The following is a 7621-nucleotide window of genomic DNA, read 5'->3' as shown; positions in this document are numbered from 1 at the left end:
ATATTCCAAAAGTTATTTGGTTTGGGAGAAATTAGGGTGAAAGTAAAAAAATTTTTAATCATTAAAGTGGGGCTGGTGGACACATTTTAGTCCCCAGAATATTAGATATAGAGATAGAATATTTTATATATTCGCACTCTAGAGCTAAATACGCGTCGATTGGTACCCGATCCGACATTTCATTCAGAAGTTATTCGAAAAATTCGATTTTTCCTTCTTCTTCAAAATGAAGCCAGTTTGCGTCGGTTTGTCTGTTTGCACTAATTTTCTCTTAAAAATCCTGAAAAAAATTGGAAAATGTTTCTTACTATCATATAAGAACTGTTATACTGTTATACTGTTGTTCTACAACTTTTTAAAATACCTTAAGCTTACGTCAAAAAATTAAAATAAAAGGGTGTGTCAAGCCTACGCAAGACAGAAGTGAAACTTCTAGTATTCCTCTCTCTCTATTTTCATTTCATCATCTCTATTTTCTCTCTTAGGTTAGTTTGAAAATTAGAGGTTAAATAATTCTACGACGAAGCATGAATTTGCTTTTTCTAATATTTTCTTATAGATGAATGACGTTCGATTAATGTATAGTTCCAAAAATTTTCAATTTATTCACAAGTATACAATCTATATATATAAAAGAACATCGTGTTTTATGTTACACAACTTATAAATCAAGAACGGAAGAACAGATTTGAGTGAAAATTGGTAGGGAGGTAGCTTAGAGCCAGGAGAAGGACATAGGATACTTTTTGTCCCGTTCGACAGCGTTCCTCCCTTTCCTCCCTGGCCCATACTTTTTTATTTAGGCAGACAGCTAAGAAGAAAATGTCAAATGTCAAAATGTCAGTTACAAACGAAGTCAAATTCATAGTCAGGCTCTCAAATTTAACAACGAACCAAAAAGATTGTGTTGCGCTGAAATCAATATTAAAACTATTTCTATTAAATAAATAATTAACAAGTGGATTGAAGTGAAGTGAAGTTTAATTAATAATGCCGCGACCAAGACGGTCGAATCTTTCCCGACAAAGCCGTAATGCAAGAACAATACAAAATATTGCATATGAAAGGACTGAAGAAGAACGAGAAATTGCACGTGAACAGCGCCGCAATAGTATGGCTCGACATCGTGCTTCTTAAATAGATTTCAATTTGCGACGCAGATATTTAGCTGATTTGAATCGAGCTGCGTTTCGATACGATTGCAGCAATGATTACAGCTTGCATCCTAGCGTTTGCATTGGGCAAATGGACGTTGTTTGCGAGTATTGTGGTGCATTAAAGTTTTCCGGAGAAACGCCTGGATTATGCTGCGTTAATGGTAAAGTGAAATTGCCAGTGTTGACTCCGCCACAAGAGCCATTGTATTCATTGCTTTGCGGCGAAACACAAGAATCACGCCACTTTCTTGCAAATACTCGAAAATACAATAGTTGTTTCCAAATGACGTCATTTGGGGCAGACATTATCGAAGAAGGAGGTTTTAATCCGACATTTAAGGTATTTATTTTTGTACTTACATAGAATGTAGTTAAAGAATCTGGTTTTTATTTTGTAGATAGAATCGAGCGGTTTAATATCATTTCCAAATAATTTCTGTAATTTTGTCTCATCAAAAGACGAACTTATCAACAATGTATTTCCAAATATTATTTCTAACTACAAAAATAATGAATGGTTGAGTGAGCGAGCAATTTTAGCGGCTAAGAATAAAGATGTAGATGACCTGAACTACATAATTCAAAATAAGATCATTGGAACAATGCATTCATTCAAATCTATTGACTGCGTCACAAATGAAGATGAAGCCACCAACTATCCAATTGAATTTTTAAACTCTTTGGACGTGCCTGGCTTACCACCGCACAATTTACGCCTAAAGGTTGGCTCCGTAGTAATCATGCTTCGAAACATAAACCAACCAAAACTGTGCAACGGTACGCGTTTGGTGGTTAGTAAATTGATGAACAATGTAATTTACGCTACGATAATGATAGGAAAATTCAAAGGTGAGGAAGTTCTCATTCCGAGGATCCCGATGATCCCAACCGATATGCCGTTTGAATTTAAAAGACTTCAATTTCCGATACGTCTTGCATTTGCCATGACAATCAACAAATCACAAGGCCAATCCTTAAAAGTTTGTGGTTTAAATCTAGAACATTCATGTTTTTCCCATGGTCAATTATACGTGGCATGTTCACGGGTCGGAAGACCATCTGCGTTGTTTGTTTTTGCGCCTGATAATAAAACAAAAAATGTCGTGTATCACAAGGTGCTTAAGTGAAGAGCAACCTATGTACTAAAATACAGAAATAATAATGAATGATTAAGGAGGAGAAACAAAGAATATTGTATACCCACAAGTATTACAGAATTTAATTAATTTGAAAATTATTCTTTTTTGTTTGACTTATTTTTTATGCGTGCAACAACAATATGCCACAGCGAAACGTGGCAGGGTACTGCTAGTATTACATAAATAACAATATTACAATTAAAAATTACAAAGAAATTACAATGACAATTTACCAATCATGTGCCATTTTCATTGTCAATTTCATGAATATCATTTCCTAATGTCGTGATAATTGGGTTATGGTAACTAAAGTGCGAGATATATACGTGAGCACTTAAATCCTTAATGAATCGTGCAAAAACTGCATCGATTGTTGTCCCGTGTCTAGTCGTGCTAGTGTTCCTATCATTAACAATATCCAAATTGAGTGTGTTTTTCAAAAAGTTCAATAACTCTACAGATTCTTCCCTCGCGAAATTAACATTAAAATCTCCCGAAATGATCATAGGAATTTCGTGATAATTCTTATTCAATAGCCTCGAACCACCCTCTGTATATGGCAGAAGCACATGGTGGATAAAATCTTTAATATCAGTAATCGATTTACCTGGTGAGATATAAATCGACACCATAATAATTGTTTTCCCATTAGCCAGAGAGCATTCTGCAGCACACAAATCCCCAACGGAGGATGTATGACTAGAAACGAATTCATGGTTACGGGCATGAACGTCATTATGTTTTACCACAACATGTTGGAGTCTATTTACATTTTGATATATACCGACACCACCCGCTCTAACACTGGGTCTCTTGTATTGTACAATGCAATCAAAATTTTCAACATTAACATTCCTGTCATCGTCAAGCCAAGTTTCGGAAAGCATCAATATATCCGAATTTTTTAGAACATTACCTCGTAAATCTGTTGCATGTTTGTTAATACTTTGACAATTGAATGAGAATATCGTCATATCTCCTTTCTCAATATTTTCTAACAGTACTAGATCGAGAGTTTTTAAACGAACCGTAGAAAGTCTGTCAAATTCTCTTCTCAATTGAGCTACTGATGTGTCTTCGCGTCGTCCGTGATGGAATAAAACCTGATTTTCTGCAGACACTATATAGAGACCTTGAGGACTTGTAACTCTTGATAAAGCTACATAAACCAAGGATTGCGAATGTTTCTTGCTATACGTATACACAACACTATCGTACGTTCCTCCTTGCGACTTGTGAATAGTCATTGCGCATGCTGGCTTAAGTGGAAAATGGTTTCTCTTTGCTTGGATTTTACTAAGTGATTTAGTTTTGTATAATGGGAAAGTCGCTGACCTACGACTTATCGGAGTTGCGTCATTACTTATTCCTAGTCGAGTAGCATATTGAGCTGTTTTACTACGTGTCCGTCTTCCTACACCTTTTGGAAAAATTAGCCAAACTCTGATAATTTTGTGGCTTTGATCATCTAACTCAACATAGACCAATTTACCGACTGCTCCATTTGCTAATCCATCTGTTACATCGATATTCGTTGTGACTAAATATGGTTTGTTCAAAGCAAAAACGATTTGGTACGGGAGGCCACCAGTATCAATTGATGACAGTTGATGTAGTTTGAGTCTTGCATCTCGTTCTTTTTGAAAATCATTACCACAACCGATTATTTCGTCGTCAGCGATAGAATCTTTCTTATTCTCACTTGAGTTCAATACAGAAAGATTGTAAGTATCGGCAGAATAATTATCATAGTATAATCTAACTCCATTGGGACAAAGATTATGGGCATCCTCATTCGTAACGAACCCTGATTCAATGAGTTCCAGTTGTTGTCTGGTCAAAATTTCCCCGTTACCAATTTTCGTTAAGGCTGATGAGAAACATTCATTTTCTTGTCTCATAACCTCTGTCAGTTCATAAAATTTAATACTCCTCCATAACTGATTACCACCTATTCTTTGTATTTTTTGCTTATAAATAGGAGTTGCTCTCACTGGTGGCAATTGTCTCAAATCTCCGATAAAGATCATATTCATACCACCGAATAAGGAATCATAATGACCTGTTATCTCTCTCAGTCTTAAATCTATTCGTTCTAACATCTCAGCACCAATCATACTCGCTTCATCGATAACTATTACTTTCACGTACTTGAAAAGTGTTCGATATAAAAATTTCAGTTCATTTGATAGTGGAATTCGATTCGCCGGTGATATTTTGAAAGCCGTATGAACTGTTGTGCCCCCAATAGCTACTGCTGCCTTTCCTGTTGATGCGCAAGCAATATAAGCGTTTAAATACCCATCAGTATTAGAAAATCGGTTGAAAATCTCCATTAATAATTTGATGGTGAATGTTTTTCCACATCCTGCTGGCCCGGTTAAGAATAAGTGTAAGGGTAATGCGTTTTCTGTTTGATTTAAATGTATACAGTGTTGTAACAATTCGAATTGCTTCTCATTTGTTAATCTCATTAAATCATTAAACTTGTCATTCTCCATAATGTTATCTTTTTTCCTGGCAATTGCACCAAGTTTGTTCAATGATGCTTGCCGCAAATCAAGATTGGCAATTGAATGGGGATCATTCAGGAGTTGTTCATACGTGTTTATCGAGATTATTTTATCTCGTCGCGAACAACGAAAGGAAAAATCGGTGGCTGTAGAATTAAATTATATTGCGAAAAAAACGACCGAAAACAAAAATGCGTGCACTCTTCGACGTTATAAATTCGGTTATATTTCATATTAACAAACCTTAAGCCTAGCTTATCTAGTGCGGCGAAGCGGGGCGAATTCATGGGAGAGCGCAAGTGAGAGCTTCACTTGCGCTCCCGCTCCGCCCTAAACTAACTTATACTAGACTTCATAACATTCTACTTATTATCTACATCTAATTATACACCGGCCCCGTTGAAGGCCTTCCTTAGGCTTCAACTATTGGCAGCCTTGCCAGCTTATGGACTGCTCTCCGAAATAATGCTCCTCTACTCGTCCTGACGTCGGCGACCCTGACCCTTCCGTCCGCGCCGGCGTGAGTCTCGACGACCCTGGCGGTGATCCACTGCTGGGGCGGCTGGTCGTCCTCGGCGACCAGGACCAGATCGCCCTTCCTGGCGTCCTCCTGCTCCCGCTGCCACTGCGACCGCGCCTGTAGGCCCAAGACGTACTCCCGGGACCAACGCTGCCAAAACATTTGCTTGATTGACGAGACAAGCCGCCATCGCCGCAAGCACGTTAGACCCTGCTGGTCCGGGGTCCGCGGTGCTGGTGGGGCGATGAGCGGCCCGCCTGTCAACAGGTGCCCGGGAGTCAGCGCCTCGCCGTCGCTTGGGTCCTGACTGAGGGCGCCCAGGGGCCTCGAGTTCAGGACGGCCTCGACTCCAACGAGGACGGTCTGCAGCTCCTCTGCGGTCAACTTCGCGCTGCCCACCGCTCGTAGGAGTAGGTTCTTTGCAGACTTCACACCTGCCTCCCATAGTCCGCCCATGTGCGGAGCCCGCGGCGGTATGAACGCAAATACGCATCCTTTTTTTGATGCGTATTGCCGCAGCTCGTCCGCTTCGCTCTCGATCTGGTGCCGCAGTGCCGCGAAGTGGCGACTCGCTCCGACGAAGTTCGTCGCGTTGTCGCAGTGCACGGTCTGCGGACATCCTCGGCGCCCAACGAACCTTTGAAAAGCCAATAGAAAGGAATCAGTTGACAGATCGGAAACTACTTCTAAATGTACTGCTTTAGACGAAAAACAAACAAACAGGGCAATGTAGGACTTGTATGGTGGCCTACCGCGAATTTTCAAGGTCGTCTCAATAGGGCCACAGAAATCTACGCCACATATGGAAAATGGGCGGAGAGCACGAACTCGATCTAGGGGTAAATCTCCCATGATTTGAGTCATCAGATGAGGCTTGCATTTAAAACATGGTATGCATGACCGCACTATCTGACTGCAGACTTCCTGCGCGTTTACTATCCAAACGCGCTGTCGCAAGAGACTCACTAGTGCTCGTGGACCCACATGAAAATTCGACTCGTGCAAGTATCGGACGTAGCTCTGAACAAATTGAGAGCGCTTCGTCAACAATACTGGAAACTTGGCATCGTACGAAATAGGAGCATTAGCTAGTCGCCCCCCGACCCGCAACAACGAAAAGGTAAGCCCGGCCTGAGAGGTTTCATGAACAAACGGACTTAGCTTCTGTAGGCTTGGGCTAACAACAAGATTTTTTCTAACATTTTTAATTTCCTCTTGATACTCGTGCTCTTGGACTATCTGGACAATTTTATTAAACGCGTCTCGATATTCGACAGGGGAAGGTACATTATCAGAAGGAACTACTAATTTTTTACATTTCTTTATAAAGCGGACCATGTAAACGAACACTCGCAGCAGTTTTAAGTGAGAGGAAAATCCTTCTATCACTTCCAACAAATATGAGGTAGAGACCATTGCAGTCAGTCCGACCGCACTCTTCTTTGCTTCCATCTGCAAAATCTCTGGTGACGGATCAAACCGAGGGCTCGTTGGCCACTTATCTTCCGGCTCCGTTAAAAACGATGGACCTGTGAACCAAATTGATTCTATCGTTTCCTTTACGTCTCCACCTCTTGACACAATATCTGCCGGGTTCTGTTTAGTTGGCATGCCGCCACGTGCTATCCTCTGACCACTTTTGAATCTCAGCAACTCTATTTGATACGAACGTTGACAACGACGATGGATGGGAACGAATCCAATGAAGACAAACTTCCGAATCTGACCAATATACACTTCGTTCGATCGGTGCTTTGATAAGAGGTTTTATTTTGCGACAGAGGTCCGCGAGAAGGTGAGCGGCACATAACTCAAGACGGGGGAGCGTCTTTGTCTTGAGCGGCGCTACTTTCGACTTTGCTGTCAACAATGAGACTTTACTACCTTCTGCAGATTTGCAACGGATATAGACGCAGGCTCCATAGGCTCTCATCGATGCGTCAGAAAAGGCATGAATTTCAATTGGTGACATTGGCTCACTCATCACAAATCTCGGTATTGAGATCTCTTCTAACTGTGACAAGGCAAGCTGAATCTTGTTCCATGCGGTTTCCAAGTGCAGTGGAATGGACTCATCCCAATCTAGCTTATTGAGCCAAAGTTCCTGTAACAGGATCTTTCCTTTAATAAGGATCGGGCTTAATAAGCCAAGAGGGTCGAAAAGCTTTGACGTCACCGAAAGAATATTCCGCTTAGTCGCCCTTTGACCCATGACTGACATATCAATTTCGAATTTAAATACATCATCTTTAGGAACCCAAACGATTCCTAATGTTTTTGTCAGCTCTGAGT

General features: G+C 40.6%; 1 long non-coding RNA gene across 1 annotated transcript; it reads left to right on the top strand.

The window, feature by feature from the left end:
- The first annotated feature begins 1444 nt into the window (after positions 1-1444).
- Positions 1445-1684, top strand: LOC123258273. Its single transcript, XR_006508009.1, has 2 exons — positions 1445-1497; positions 1556-1684. It is a non-coding gene; the product is annotated as an uncharacterized LOC123258273 (long non-coding RNA).
- The last annotated feature ends 5937 nt before the right edge of the window (positions 1685-7621 follow it).

The sequence above is a fragment of the Drosophila ananassae genome (assembly GCF_017639315.1).
Source record: "Drosophila ananassae strain 14024-0371.13 chromosome Y unlocalized genomic scaffold, ASM1763931v2 tig00000255, whole genome shotgun sequence".
NCBI classification, from domain to species: Eukaryota; Metazoa; Arthropoda; class Insecta; order Diptera; family Drosophilidae; genus Drosophila; species Drosophila ananassae.
The sequence above is the reverse complement of the archived record's forward strand: the minus strand, read 5'-3'. Positions and strand labels throughout refer to the sequence as shown.